Genomic DNA, 16,260 nt, shown 5'->3' with positions numbered 1-16,260 from the left:
CAGTTAAACACTGCCAGTAAATCACAAGGCAAAGAAAGCTAGGAGAAGCACTTATTTTTAAGCAGCATGAGAGACCACACTGGGGGAAGGGGTTAAAACAGACAGGGCAAGACACGAAGAGAGCGAGGGAGGAAGAGAGAGCTTCTTTGTGCACTGTGTACTGACATTGTGTGTGATGAAGAGATGAATCACTGCTATTTAGGGATTGGTTTCCTGCAACTGATTGTGTGACGACTGTGTGGCGGACAAGACTGTCAAGACTTGCCTGTTTTGTTCCGGGGGCTTCAGGAAAATGTCTGCGGCCAAGTTTCGCTGGCTTGCTCCCACAGGGAGCAGCAACAAGAGACAAAACACCTCACTACTGCTCCTCTACTAACAAAGCATCAAATATTCAAATGCCAGGGATTTTAGGCCAATCTGAGTTGTGTGTGTTTTAGAGTACACTTGTTTTGTTCATGTGAATACCAACATATATTTGTAGAGGCCGCAAGCAACTTCACAGCTCTTTCTGTCAGCCTTTTACCAAGCAAAATATTAAATGTAGTGATGAGATGACTGCAATGAAATGACATTTGGTTTCGTACCCAGAGTATTTTTCACTGTAACCGTGCAACAGAAACATGATGACATTATTCACCCGAGTTAATGAAAAGGTGAACATCATTTGCTTCTGTGATAACATGGTGAATCAGAGCCATTGTTCAATTATGCATCGTATAATTGTCCAATTATATCATGGTAAACACTGTTGTGATTAGTAGAGATTTTAATACATTATTTAGAAATGAATGTTTAGTGTACTAATGAGCTAGAAATGTCGATTTGCTCACAAGTTGTGTGTGAATGCTGAGATGCATTTGTCAAGTCTAAATCTTAATCACAAGAATCCTGATCTTTGGAATTGATCTTTAGGGCTGTTAGCAGCGTATGGATGACATCATTTTATTCCGATTGAACATGATTTTTCTTCTATGACATCATTGCCCCATCATTGCTTTGCCTACACAATCAACTGAACAAAAGGATTGTAGTTACGTGAAGAAATGTTAGGCACTAGTCAACTATAGTCTTTAATAACTTGGATCCATTGTTAGTCAGTTGAGTGACGCGCCAGATTTGGATCATTACCAAAAACCATGTTGTAAGGCTGACACAAACAGGTAAAGACTACATGACAAAATGAGGTTAACAATGAACAGCCGGATTTTTGCAGAGGAAAATGATTGCAGACAGCAGCGTCTTCCTTATCCAGAGTGATTCACCGGGCAAGTCATTTTTCTCTGCTTAGCCCCGATGAGAAGAAATCCTTTAATCATCCACTAATAGGTCTTTATGAAAAGGCAGGAGATGAATTCAGTCTACCTGGCGCTCTGTTATCATTATGGCTGCGGCAAGTTATCAAAGTGTGTTGCTGTGCGTCTGTTTTCTGCGCATGTTTGTCTGTCTGAGTGATTACAATCAACACTAGCAGTCCAGCTCATTCTGTTCAATGTGGCAGACCTGTCAGTTTCTCTTTCGCTGTAGATAACCCGTAAAGACAACTTCAGTTGGACTCATAAAACCATCTTCTTGCAACAAATGCTATTGACAGGAATTCTGAAAACACCACCTTAGCTTTGTGTGCTCAAGCTGCTTTTGGTAAACTGGAAGGAAGGCACGTTATTTTATGGTTGAACTGGTCTAGATTTTGTGTGTTGAACGTTTCTGTTTGATCTAAAGCTGCTGACCAGATGGATGTGTTTGTTGTCAGCAAAACCTTGTTGGTTAGTCACACGCTCACGCGCTTGACACAGCCTGTGTCTGGTAACTTCACTGGTGTTGGCGTAGAAGCTGAAAATGGTTCTGCACAGTTTTGTACCAGATTGTCTACATTTTTATTGTCAAAGAAAACTGAACATAAGCCATAAGATATAAAAGCAGGCACGGTCTGTGTATGTGTGTAGTGTCATATACGCAGCAGAGCGGCATCTGTTGTGTTGAGCTGCTTAGTTTAGGCTCAGGCTGAGAGCACAGGAGGGCCTTGGAGACAATGCATGAGAGATGGGCGTGAGAACACTGGGAGGGCTTGGTTCTCTACAAGAACTGTCTTGTGTTTGGGGAAAATATCCTCACACTCAAAGCTCCAGTGTCTAGATCCAATTCTAACAAACTGGTTTTGCAAGAAATGTCTCAGAGAGGAAGAGAGAGAAACACACACAGTGTCAGTGTGTGCGTACACACGCGTGTATCTTGTGTGAAGCCACAGATGTGTTAGGACATAATTTCCCCCCTTTTTGATGCCTGTGCACACCATGAATGTGAATTTAAAAAAAGCTGTAACTTTGATGTGTAGGTACTTTTAGGGGCCTAATCCCCTCCTGACATCCGATTCACATTCAGCATTCACATTTAAAAAGTGTCCATTTCATTTGTGGCATATATCAAAGCGATGCGTAAACATGTTTCATTCCGGTGACTCAGCCTGTGTTTTACTCGGAACCTTAGCAGTGTTTTGTTTCTCTTCTCCCCAGGTGTTACAGCAGTTATGACAAAGAGCTGAAGACACTTCAAACAGTGAGTATGTTCTTCTCCTCACTCCGCAATGTATGAAAGGTGATGCGTGACTTTTTCGAAAGCTATACATTGTCAACAGTTTTTTTTTTAAACACTCAATAACAGCCATGCGAACCCTGCCAGTTTCAGGCCTCATTTGATTTTTAATTCATTCAGCAAAACAGGATGTTTTTTCTTCTTCGTCAAATTAAATTTAACAAGAGACCCTTGAAAAGAGGTTGTTATGATTACATTACAAATTCGGGGTTCATTCAGTGAATCGAGCAATTAATTAGATTTCTCCCATTCAAATGAGAGTATTTGTATGAAACATACACAGCTAATAAGCATCCTTAGTTTGCTAGCTGCTTGGAGCTAGTGCAGAATGTAAATGGTTGTTAACTGTGCCCTACAGGGGCTTCCAGGGATGCAGGATTGCGTGCAGTTGTTTATGTGTGCTGCTACGTGCGGCGTTAATCTCCCTCTCGCCCTTCCTCCTCGCTCCCTTTTCCGTGCGCTGCTCACTCCTGTCGCTGTGTGAGTGCTATCTGTTGTCAGGGGCGCGGCTGCGTCCTCCAGGCTTCACTTCACACCAAGGTGGCAGTTTGTTGTTGCGCACGCAGACAATGACTTGCACTTTCCTCTCCTACCTGACCCGATGGCCTGCGAGTGTCTTTTATTATTATTATTTTTTTAAACTGAATGAATAGTGCATTGCTTATGTGTTCCCGGACCTGATTCTGTCAGGTTGCTGCGCCATCTCTGCCTGTAAATGAGGCATTGTGTTGCCGCATGCTGCTTGTATCATTTGTGATGAGTATTGATGAGTACTCACCCCTCTGGGGGAATCATTTACTGGGGTGGGGGAAGAGACTTGTATCTGTTTCTTACTGGGTTTTCGAGGCCTTCTTGCAGAACATAGTACAGAAGGAGTAAATAGGTCCAGCTGTCTGTTTTTTCCTCAGCTCATGGCATATTTTTTTTTAACTAAAAATTGACAGCGTTCATGTCATTTGTCTGTTATGGTGCGAGACCCACAAACTCTCTCTAAGGAAGAACCGTCAAACAGACCAAAAAGCTCTGTGGGGTGACCGCCCATTTCAGTTAGTTGGTTTGAAATGGACAGAGTTAGAGGGAAAGAAGGCGAACAATGGGCACAACAGAACAGTAAGAGTCCCATGACAGTAATGAGGGTGACACTGGTCCACTCCTAATGCCACTGTCCTGGCCACATCAAGCAGCCATAAGATTTTGAGATACTTACTAGTAAAATAGTAGCAACATTTCTATTTGTGCAGCTCTGGTGACAAAAAGTAATTCAGTTAGAATTGTGAATACAATGGTTTGTTCCACTTTCTGGTCCGTGTCAAGTCCATCTTAGTACAGATTGCCTTGCTTTGTTCGAAATGGGGGGATTCTGAATGATGTGATTCAGCTGCTGTTCACTACTGGGGTGGATACATTCTAGTTAAGATATGGCGGCTGCTGCCCATCCCAAAATTCTGAAAATTCAGCAACTTTTTGATTGATCAACTACTATTTTTTATTTTATTTATTTTTTAATAAAAAACATACCAGAGGTGAGCCTGTCAATGAATTTTGAGTGTCCGTCATTTGGCAATCGTTAACAGTCGGACACGCTTCCGTGATCGTCAATCCGAAACGTCATTTCGACGATTACATTATATTTCAAAATTTCCCGTCAATCGTCAACAAAACGGGTGTCCGTCATTGACTGATTGAAGGACCGTACGTCAATATTGATGGAATGCCCACCTCTGGGACATACAATATATAAAAAAAACAATGTGTAATTGCTGAGCATATCTTCACACACACTGTAATGTTTTTTAGTGCATTACTAGTGTATTCTAAAAATACAATTCAAATTGGGTGGTATCATAGGTGGGTGTTAAGCATGTCGGGCTCACAGTTCAGAGGTCTTGGGTTCGTATCCGGGCTCCGGTCTTCCTGTGTGGAGTGTGCATGTTCTCATTGTGCTTGTGTGGTTTATCTCCAGGTACTTGGGCCTTCCTCCCACAATAATATTCACGTTCGTTTGAAGACTAAATTGTCCTCAAGTGTGAATTATTTTCTACTATATGTGTCCTGGGATTGGCTGACGATCAGTCAAGGGTGTACTCCACCTGATGCCCAAAGTCACCTGGGATAGGCTCAAGATCATGTTTGTAATTTTGTTGACCTTTTGTTAGAGGAAGCGGCAAAGAGCAGCTTTAGTTTCATACCCAAGGGAAAATGCAAATGTTGGAAAAAAGAAAGTGTAAAGAGGTGTCATTTTGACTTGTTTGTGCACATTAACTTCATATCAATTAAGTCCATCTTAATTGATCCAAGCTTCATCAACAGTACATTGCGAGGGTTTTGGACATATTCGGTTAAAGCATCCTGGCCCTACATACCCACACATGTAGCAGTCATCCACTTTAAGATTGCTATTCTTCATCCCTAGGAAGAGTGTGTGCATACATTAAGTGCTGTAATGCATGTGGACTATTTGTACTTTAGCCAAGATGGGCGCAGTATCGCATGCGTAGCCCCGTCTGCTTGATCGGAGCTTGAAATGCACTGCCTTTTAATGACAAAACAGGGTGCCTGGGAGCTATGCAGAAAAGAAGGGTGCGTTTGCATGCATGTATGTATGCGTGTGGATACGTGCGAGGGGTGAGGGTGGATGTGCGCCGCATGAGTGTGAATTAGAGAGGAATAAAGGGAGAGGGAGAAAGAGAGAAAAACATCTCGAAGGTCAGGAACAGCAGGCGGCCGTAAGGGAGAGACACGTGAGACAGAGATAGTCTTGCGTCAGCCCCACAATTTTGCTCTTTAAGTGTGTGTGTGTGTGTGTGTGTGTGTCCTATGGGACCAACAGTTCCATCCGCATCCTACTGTGCCTTACAATGGAACAGAATCGCAGTATTATAGATAGACGGATAGACATGACAGACATTACGTACACATTTCGTAGCCAGTCAGTCACTGAACTTCATATAATTTTTCTACACGGCCCTCATGACAGTGGAAGGGGAAATTACACCTCATAGCCTGAGGGGAAGAATTTGTGTGTCTCGCTGCCTGTCACAAAAGGCGAATAGGGTTTCATCAATCAGAGGAAGCGCTATCATTTTCAGCTCTTGCTCTTTGTTTCTCTGTCTTTTTTTCCCAGTGCCCTTTAAACCGGTTCCCTGTTAGATTAAGGAAGTGTTGAGATAACGCCGAAACATTTAGTACTTTGCACTTGCCTTGGAGCTACGGTTGTTAAAATGCTGCTGCAAGCCTGTCCTCGGGATAGAGAGCAGTCTCGACAGAGGACGGCATGGATTCAACTGACACACTCAGCACTCATTGGGGCTTACCCATCTTGTGCACACACAGGCTCAAACAGTGGTGGGAAGAAAAAAAAAGTACAAATACTTTAGTTATTAAATTTTCAGTATATTTTTCAGGTATCTGTGCTTGGGTATTTCGTTTTTTGATTTCTGTTTTTTTACTCCTCCCTACATTTAAAATGTTTTAATACACATGTTCAAAAAAAAGAAAAAAGAAAATGATTAATGTAATTAATAAATAACAAAAATTCACATATTGACGCTCATTGAAATGCAGGAGGGGCAAAAAGACTTCTAATAAATTAAATACAATTCTAATAAAGCTGATAAAGATTCATAATATACCACAAAAAATAGGGGTCCCCTACAAAACAAAATAAGAAATATTTAAGAAAAATATAAAAAAAATATTAGAACAAAAATTTCCATGAGTGGAGAAAAAAAATCAGCGAGTGCTGAACCCAGAGTATGCGGGGGTCGACTAGCAATGGTTCTATGATCCCGAAATGACTGCCAGAGCTTTCTGTCACTCAGAATCCTCATGTTCACGCAAGAATATTCTGCAGGAAACGAACATATGGTGATACCGGAACTTAGACCTCTCTCGGGTCAACCTGAGGTGACAGGAGAAATTTTTGGTATGCCTCATTTGGACTGTGCCTAAAGAGAACCTTCAATGCTTTGAGCACTGCCTCTGGTGGTCAGCAGGGATAAAATAGAAACTAGTATCTATTATCCTTATTTTATCAAAATAGCTTGTTACTTTTTTCAAACTCCACCATTGACGACACAACGTAAAAAAAGATGTAAATAGAGAGTTGTAAAGTCAACTGCAGTAGATATCTTGATTAAATGATCAAGATCTTGGCATCTTATAAGTGGTGGTGGAATAGAAACCAGGGAGCCTTAACCATGATGGCAGCAGATTGCATAATATTCCCCGTCCGTGTCCGTAATTAAGAGAATTGTTTATTTCTTGCTTCTGGCATCCAAAATTTCTCAGTCCAATCTGGGAAGCACAAGTAAGGTGTATTATTTCAGTTATTTGCTAACTTAGCATTTTTTCTTACAGTGACGAATGGATGCTGTGTTAAAAGGGGTTTGTTTTGCATATAGATGACACAAGATGGGGGCAAACCATTCAAAACGGACAGGACCATAAAACACCAAAACCATGATTCTAGCTTGTTAATAATGACGTACCCATGTTACAGAAGTTACGGTATTCAGTTCAATTATTCAAGACAACCAAACCACATTCACATGCGGCTCATCTATTAGCTAACATACTAGCCTAAATAAGTAACACACTATCACAAAGTGATGTGGGCTGGCGTTGCCCTTGGGCAAATAAAGCACGGTACTTTACACATGGTATTAAGTCGTTTAATTCACCTTTTGGCGTTTACAAAGTTGAATTCGTACTTCTACTGTAGCCCATAGTCTTTTTTTCTACAAGAGTATATGTACTTCTGTTTAAGTACAGAGCATGATTACTTTAGAGACACACGCACATGTTTTGGTCCACACGGTCTTAATAGGGTTCAGACCACCAGCCAAGACTTTTGATTTACCCTGTCTGCCAAAAAAGCTTGTACTCGCCCTGTCACCAGCACAGAATGAGGCTGCTCTTTTCCAGACCCTTGTGCCATGATTCACTGCTCGCGCCCAGGGAGCCTCAGTCCGCTTGGGGGCTGCCTGCCTGGACAATAATGTGCGTGGTCATGAGGAGGCCACAATGAATTGGGGCCCAGACAAAACGAGAGATGAGAACCCAAGCTGTCCCAGAGAGGGCAACAACAGGAGGTGTATGTGTGTGTGTGTGTGTGTGTGTGTGTGCTTTTTGTAGTTTATGCTGGGATGTCGAGCACACAATGCAGAGTTTTGGGTGTCGTCATACAAAACAATTGTACCACGGTCATTTGTGAAACATTAGGAGTAGACTTTTATATACGTCATACATCTCAAACCTAGTCTCGTAGCCCAAATCCACAACTAAGTGAAACCTCTAATGTGTGGATTTAAAAAAAAATCCCCCCATGTGAAATAATGGAAAATAATAATCTGTTGCCATGGGAAAGCTGTTATTTATGTAGTTAAGTTTGTTGAACTGATTTGGTAGCTTTATTTTGGTTCGTAGGTCATAGATTCATTTGGACATCAGTAATGGTTACTAGTCATGTACAGTATTCACCATTAGTGTGTTGTTGCTCAATGTTGGGATGGTTTAGCAAATAATTAGGAAGGCATTTAAAACATGACATTTTGCTAAAAAAAATTCTGAAAGATTAATACATAACAAAGATGGGTCTGTGTGCATCGTACGTCTTGCTTAGGCTCACTGCATACCGAACGCCGCCGACGAACTGGGCAATCACGAATGAATTACAATCGGCGATTAACATGCACACACCAGGCATTTGACCCTTGCACACGAAACCAATTCGCTGCAGTGGAAAAATTACGACTCATGGTTTTCTTATCTGGAAATGGTTTTAGCCACCACACTGTACTGTATTTTTTTTTTTTAATTGAACCACAAACAACATGGCATAGTTGTCAAGGAAGAAGTGCATTGCACTGGCCTCTACAGCTACTGTATAATATTATAATACAAATTGTATGAAAATGTATTGAACACACTCATGTATTTTGGCAACAGAGACTCTCCACAGTTGCTTTTAGACAAAGGTTCATCATATAAAATTACAAATATAGTTAAGTTTTGTAAAACACAATATATACATATTGTATCTACTGTATTGGCATCTGCCAAATTATATTTTTTGTAGTAAAAGCTCATGTGATGTAACATGGCATGTTTGGCTGGGCGATATTTGCAATGTCATGACAACAGAGGCTCACATTAGTTGTGTGCGGTGGGCCATAGTAACATTCTCAATGATAACATGTGTAAAAACCTAAGAAGATGCAAAACACCCCAACATTTTTCATTGAGCAATCCGGCTAAATTGAGGTCTTGGCATATACAGTATATGCCTTCGTTTGCAAGATTGTAGGGACATTTAGTCATTAGTTCACAACTAGCTGCTTTTTTGATATGTCAAAACCTGTTGTCTCATTTTGCATAAGGTTGGGACATAGAATCAATTTAATACTGTACATCTGTTGCGGTGTTTTTTGGGTTAGACCTGCTGTTGTTAAGGACTGTTGACAATTTATAATTGCTATGCTGGCGTTTGTTTTAATGGATGAATCCATATTGCTTTAATGTTTTAGAGCCTAAACAAATGTTCTGTATGTCGTGTGTGTGCATATGCAAGGTTTGCTGTGTTTTGGCTGATCATTAAGCAGACCACACATAGTCATTCTTTTGTGACACACACACACACACACCACCAGCAGCTGTTGCACTGTGAGTCTCTTGGTTTATTGAGTCTATCTTCTGCATTTATGACCAAACCGCATCTACTCAACACTTTATTCTTTCTTTGGCCTCTTCATACCCCCTGTTGCTCAACATCCTCCACCAAATACACGATTTAATCCTTTGGAACCTTCCTTTCTAGTTCCATGCATGCTTGTTGCTGGGAAGCGTTTGTCCCTACTAGGCCTGTATGTCCGCAGGCCTGCTAGCCAGGCCAGGTTGTAACCTGGATACAGCTGCAGTCCAGAGGAACCATTAGCAGTGCCAGGAGGCCCCTTGCTCCCAGCGAGAGCTCATTACAGTATTTGTGCAGTCACACTTCTATGAAACGCAGCAGTGTGCCTGGTGAAACTAGCCAGGACGTGCAGCCTCAGGGAAGGCATTACCGGCTCCATTTGGATTGTGTGAGACAAAATGAGGTTTCATCGAAAGACAAGAACGAATGCGAAGAATGTTATTAATCATTAAACGCAAGCAGCTTTGGTTGAATGTCACTATTTGCTGTGTTTTGATCTTTTTGTTGAGTGTGTGTGAGTGTGCATGAGATTGCGACTGGGAGTGTGTGTTTGTGTGCTCTCAGAGGCCCATTTCAGCTGTCTGGTGTGGTGTGCAGATGGCTGGGCTGGGGCCTGCTGAATGAGATATCCTCTTTCTCTCCTCTTTTGCATCCTCTCCTCCTCTCCTGAGTTACATCCCTCCTTGCGTCCTCTCTTTCATCGCCACATCTGCTGAGGGGCATCTTGGGCAGAGGAGACTTTTCCGCCGCTCTATTTTTCCCTCTCCCCCTTTACTTACGTGCCTCTCAGGGCTCCGTGTTGCAGCCGCGCGGGCACAGTGGCTTTGGAATGAAATGTCTCTTAACCGAGCCATGTGCCCTGGAGCTACGGTAATTGCAGGTGAAATTCAGCTTCCTCTTTAAAATGCCATCTCTCATTTCCAGTTACTGCACCCCCCCCCCCCCCCCCCTCTGTATTTTGCTCCCGCCCCCTCCCCGCTGCACGCCCTGCACGTCTCCCCCCCTCCCCCTCCTCTCCCACTCTGGCTGTCTTTCAGAGGCGTGTGAATCCCTCAGCCCCTGTCGCGTCTCTCTGCCCCAGCAGACACTCCCACAATGCACAGCGCTGATGGTTGAACAGTGATATCAGCCATGCGGTTGCTTGGACACACTTAATGTGTATGAGTGAGCAAATCAAATATAGTATTTATGAAAAAGGTGTGTTTGTTACAGAGACAATGAGCACACCAGCTACATCATGTTGCAGAATATGAGCGCAATATTACAGCTGTAAAATATTCTCAGTGAAATAAAAGATGCTTGTTATTAATTGACATTTACCACACTGCTTTTAATAACCCTCTGGGCTGCAGTGCTGGCCATTTGTGTCCACCTGCTTTCCTTTAAAAAATGCTCTATTAAAGCAAATGTAATGAAACGTCCCAAGGATTTAGATTATGTCAGATTTTGTTATTTCTAAGTCAAATATAAAACTTACTGTTTACATCAAATTGTGTACACTTTTGACCGGTTGAAACCCTATAAAAACTGCATTAATTTACTGGATTGGATTAAATCATGCAATTGACCAAAATGCCAACAGGCATCCAGGCGCCCCCAAGGACCGCATGAGTTAGCCCGCAGGCCTGTTCTAAAAATAGCACGCCGGTGATACCGTAGACATTGCGATTCGTAATGTTGTAGAATTGATGATGATAATAAAGTATTTGTGTGCTATCTTGTTAAATCATTGTTGATAATTGTTGTGAGAAAATATTCATGGGATCAGTTTAAACATAGATTAACATAATTGATTATTAATAATAGAAAATGTGTTCTTTTTGCATTAAACTGGTAACCCTTCACATTAATCACATCAGTACCCAAGAAATAGCGCTCACTTTCAAAAAGGATGATGACCTCTGTTTTAGACTCAACACTTGTACCAGATTCCATAATTTAGCATTTTTTTTAAAGAAGGGGAAGCCCACTATGCTGGCTGTAGATCGACTCAACTTTGTTTATTTTTACTTGGAATATATATAATTATTTATTGAGTTATTTGACGAGAAATTTAAAGGTTTCAGAAATAAAAATGAATGGATATACTAACAACAATAATTGTTATTAGTTCAAATATTTTTGCATTAAAACAAGCAAATGGCCACGTACAACACACAGGCTGAGTATAACCACGATACTAAACATAATGTAACAGTACTAGCCAAAACTGAGCATTATAGTTGGATATAAAGCTAGAATCTGTGGTTCCTGATATTGTCTCATATTTTGCCTGGCCTCTGTCATTGTTCATTGCAAGGAGGCAAGAAAAAAAGCCGGTAGCCGTGTGTCTTTAGGGGAGTGTGTGCAGCGTATACAGCGTCAGCAAGGCGTGATCTGTGTGGAGGTGACATGAAGGTGAACGCGGCTTGCAGAATGCTCTCCCGACTCGGGAGGCAGCAAATGGCTCTGTGGCAGATGGGAGTCTTTGTCAGTGAAGAAAAATGGCAGTTCAAGAGCATCACAGGGACCCTCATACGCTCACTCTTTTTACACACATGTAAGCACCAGAATGCATCCAGTCTGTCACACATGCAAGCATAGATGCATGCATTACACGCATATTCACAATGCCTACACAGACAAAAAACACACATATTGACACACATATATCTGCCCCTCCCCTCTTTAGCGAGCTGGGCTGGCGGGCAGTGACCTTCCCTGCTCGAAGGGTTCCCTGGTTGTTTGATCAATTATCCCTCTCCCATTGTTTACCGGGAAGCAGAAGTGGAGAGAAGGCTCAAAATGGCCACTGTCAGGTGGAGGGATCCATTTCCCTGCCAGCGTGGGGGTTAGGAAGAGAAAGGGAGAGAAAGAGACCGGAGCTGTGAAGCGTCTTCACAGGCAAAGGGAGGAGCAGCGAGGAGGCAATGACATTATAGACAAGGTGCAGTTTGCTTGGACCTGTGTTACCGTTTACATATTAATCTGCTGCAACGATTTGTGCGTTTCAAAACTTTAAAAAGTCAAATGTTTGTTAAATGCATTGGCACATAACAATAGACTTTACTAGCCATAACATTAGACCACAATCTAGAAAGGGCCAATATAAATGTACAGTAGTATGTTGGCTAAAGAGTGCACCAATGTTAAGGGCTGTTGCTTGGTGGTGGTTGTTGTTTTTTGCTTTGTGTTATGAGACAGTATTTGAATTACGAGCAACCGTTGTTCAATTTATGTTCAGAGCGGATTTGGTGAAAAAAGAAGAATGCATGGTGTTATTTGCTGTAGTAAACCATAAAAATTGTGTTGGCTGGGATTTGGTCTTCCCCCGGTTCTTGAGTTTCCGACTGTGTGGTACATAAACACAAATGCACATTTTAGAATAGTATCACAGTGTGGTACCTTGGCTTAATGAGTGCCCCGAGTTACAAGTTACTTAGGAATTAGGTTAGTTACTTTAGTTTGTAGTTAGTTGGAACAGTCGGCTTTTAGAAAACTGCAGTTGTTTGTTTACATTCAAACTCAGCTTGTACAAACAATTGACGTCATGCATGCTGTGACGGCATCTTGGCCATCAACATCTGCGATCCTGGTGCTTTTGTTCTGGTTGTTGGAAACGTCAGTCTTGAACCTCCTACATCTACGACCAATTTCACACATGCAACAGTAGGGAATATAACTCTGCACTTCTTGTATGCTAAATACCAATGTAAAAGGAGCTCTTGAATATTTTAATTGGAAAATATTTTAAGTAGTTATTAATTAGGATTTGCATTTAAGTCTTTTATGTGCAGTACTTTGTCACAGTTGCTGCTGCTGCTGTTCAGTAGTAATGTACTGTTATGTCCTCACATGCAGTTTTAGCGTTTTTGAATGGAACCAACAGTCAAACGTAAAAATACAAAATGAAAACACTCACAAGGAGCATAGAGAAGACACACTGTGTGGTAAATGCGCGAGCTGGAATCAGAGATCCTGATGTCAGTCAAAAGATCACACCTTTTAGGGCGCACGTCAACAAAAGAATACTACCTTGTTGTGTGTGTGTGACTTACGGCTTCATTATATATTATTCTTAATGTTCTTTTTTTGTATATATTTGACAGTATAGCATATATTTGACATTTACATTTGACATATTTGGCACTATTTTTCTTCATCTAAAAACATCTAACAACAAGTTAACGTGGGGACAGGAATTGATGAATGGCATCCTAGTTCATTATGTTGGGGGGAAATTGATTTGCGACATCAATTTGATATTTTTCTCTTATTTGCAACTACATAAAATGACCAAAACATTAACAATCTTTAAAATGTTTAAAATGCAGCAAACTCACGGCACTGCAGGTACACATCCTATTTTAAGTTTTGAGCCGTAAGGAGTGGGGAACGGGCGGTGGGGGTACGTACTCTAAAGGTCAGGTGGCATGGAGAGAGAGAAAAAAGAGTGGGAACAAATGATGCACTAAGCGAATGACACTCTGAGGTCCTGCTTTAATATGTATGTATCGCAGGTTGATGGCTGATTTCATTAGCGTCTCTCATTGTTATTCATAGATTGTCCTCCTGCAGCAAAATGAATATTGTATTCACACACACGCACACACACTCTTCAATAAACACACAACAATGGCATTTTCCAGGGAATACTGTGTGTGGATCTTGCAGAAGGCTCGAAGAAAAGGCTGATGTTACCGCAGGCTGTTATCTGTGTGGGCTATAATTAAAACAATTTACAGCGCTGTCATTTTAACACAGCTTTTTGGCGCGGCTGCGGACAATTCTTGTCAGGTTGTGAGGATTTAGCACTCCTTGTTGATATTAGGGAGAATTATTTTCAGAGAAAGGTTACCTTTGTTTGAGTGACAGGAGCGCAGAATAAGGTATGTTGTGTGGAAAGGTTCAGATTACGTCACTTCAATTGACCTAAATTTGTGCGTGTGTGTGAGTGTGTGTGTGAGTGTGTTTGAGAGAGAGAGAGAGAGAGAGAGAGAGAGAGAGAGAGGTCTTGAGCGATCATTAGTAGTCATTGTGTTTATGCGACTGGGTGCATATAGAGCAGTGGTGGCCAAACAATGGCCTAACATTTGTGGCCCGCCATCCCTTTTTTTTTTTTTTTGTCGCCTGCAGCATATACTCAAAATAACATTTGACACAGCCCGCAACACTATAAAAAAAAAAGGGGGGGGGGGGAAACAACCCCCTACTTTTTTGACACCCACATTGCCAATGGATGCTACACCCCGTGACAAGTACCACTACCACTATTCCCAATAAAGTTATACAAGTTACATGGAAGCCCCATATGTCAATATGGTCAAGTCCATATAATTTCACAAATTGATACCATCGGTCTTTTCCTCATGTCATCTGTTTTTAAGGAAACAAAAAGTAACCCACCCCACCAACCCCAAAAAATAGTTTGACAACACCTATTAACTCCAATAGAAACTTGAACAGCCTGTGAAGTGTCTATAACTTAACCACTCCCTTGTTCTGTGGGAGCCTTGCGGTATTAGGCCACGTCAATATTGAAAATAATATATTTTTAAAGACATACCCGGCTGGCACCTAATGATTGTAGTTAGCAATTTGGCAGTTACACTGCTTAGTCGTCTTTGTTTTTTTGTTTTTTTGTATCACTCATTGCTCTTTTAGACCTTTGAAAAGAAGTCTGTGAATTAGTTTTTGTAACGCATAAAGCCTTTTTGCTTTGTTGTGGGGCTGATGGGTTGGCATGAGTGCAAACTGATGTGCATGGCCGCAGCAACCTGTCCGTACCATTTTAATCATTGACAGCATGATGTATTGTTAATTGATTCTGATTTTAGGGTGGTGGTGTGTTGATGTTGCTGCTATACCAACTTGAACAATGCAGTGTTCAGTAACTCAAAGAAGATGGCGGTTTTTGATTACCTGAAAAGTCGTGATTTTGGAAATGCAAGAATTCTATCTAACAGGGATGATAACTAATAACAACTTTTGTACAACTACAAAAGTAACACATTTTTACTTAATAAGGGTGTATGAACATAATTCTGTTTTGAAAGGTCAGATTTGTGAACATATATTAATGACCCTCCAGTAACTGCTTTGATCATTGTCCATTTACTACTGATGGCTTTTATTTAATTTCTTAATGTAGATCTGCTGAGTACTTTTTCAAAGTATCTGCATTTTACAAACAATGCATAATTGCTTAGTAGACTAGTTTGTGTGCAGCCTTTGGAAGAAAAAAAGTTTGGACAACGCTGACTCGAGAGTACAGATAACAAGCACATGAAAATGCCTGGCTGCTTCTCTCTTTGTAATCCTCCAAGATGACTGTTTCAAGCAGGAATTCCAGTCCTTAGCGGGACATGAGCAAATGTTCTCAAGAGAGATATTAATAGCTATTGTGGGTGGAAGAAGGAAAATTTAAGGGAATTTTTCCATATATTTTGCATGGAAAGCATCCAGGTGGATTATCTCTTGGTCTTGAGTTTTTGAAGCAGCTCAAATCCAAGAGGCGTTGGCCTTTAAATTGTTAGTAACATGTATTGGCTCACACTCTGCCTGTCTGAAGTACAACAGGCCATTACTGATTAACGTATCTGATCCCAGCCAGTACTTTTTAATTCCTCGTATGAAGAATGTTTGAAACATAACACACATTCCTTGCAGGCACACAAGATATGTTTGTCGCTTGAGAAACAATGTTGGCTTGTCTTCTCACATTTCACACTTGGTTTCATCCTCTTAACCGCGAGTGCTCAGCATGGACATGTTGCCTGACCTCTTGTCATGGATGTTGGATTCACAGACCTCACAAGGGCCACGTGTGCTTCATTTTGCCCAGTCATCCATTTTTTGATTGAACAATTATTTCAAACATGCTTTACAGAAAGACTAAAAAAAAAAAAATCTGCAAATATACTGTGCACTGGTAGGAAGAAGTTACTTTTTTCAAATTTTAGCCCTTCACCATTACCTAATAAACTAGCCATCAACAAGTG

At 41.2% G+C, this 16,260-nt stretch overlaps 1 protein-coding gene across 14 annotated transcripts in view; it reads left to right on the top strand.

Moving 5' to 3' along the window:
- The window catches only part of baz2ba (bromodomain adjacent to zinc finger domain, 2Ba), a 105,557-nt gene that overhangs the window by 14,611 nt on the left and 74,686 nt on the right, over positions 1-16,260 (top strand). For 13 of the 14 annotated variants that reach the window (XM_077563734.1, XM_077563731.1, XM_077563733.1 and 10 more), the window contains exon 2: positions 2,511-2,553. The gene's annotated coding sequence lies outside the window, so the exon portion shown is untranslated. Of the gene's footprint in view, positions 1-2,510; positions 2,558-16,260 lie in introns of all 14 variants that reach the window. The other variant, XM_077563721.1, reaches the window with a different exon arrangement.

This window comes from Vanacampus margaritifer, chromosome 4 (assembly GCF_051991255.1).
Source record: "Vanacampus margaritifer isolate UIUO_Vmar chromosome 4, RoL_Vmar_1.0, whole genome shotgun sequence".
Taxonomy (NCBI): Eukaryota; Metazoa; Chordata; class Actinopteri; order Syngnathiformes; family Syngnathidae; genus Vanacampus; species Vanacampus margaritifer.
Note: the sequence above shows the minus strand (reverse complement) of the source record. Positions and strands in the feature narration are given on the sequence as shown.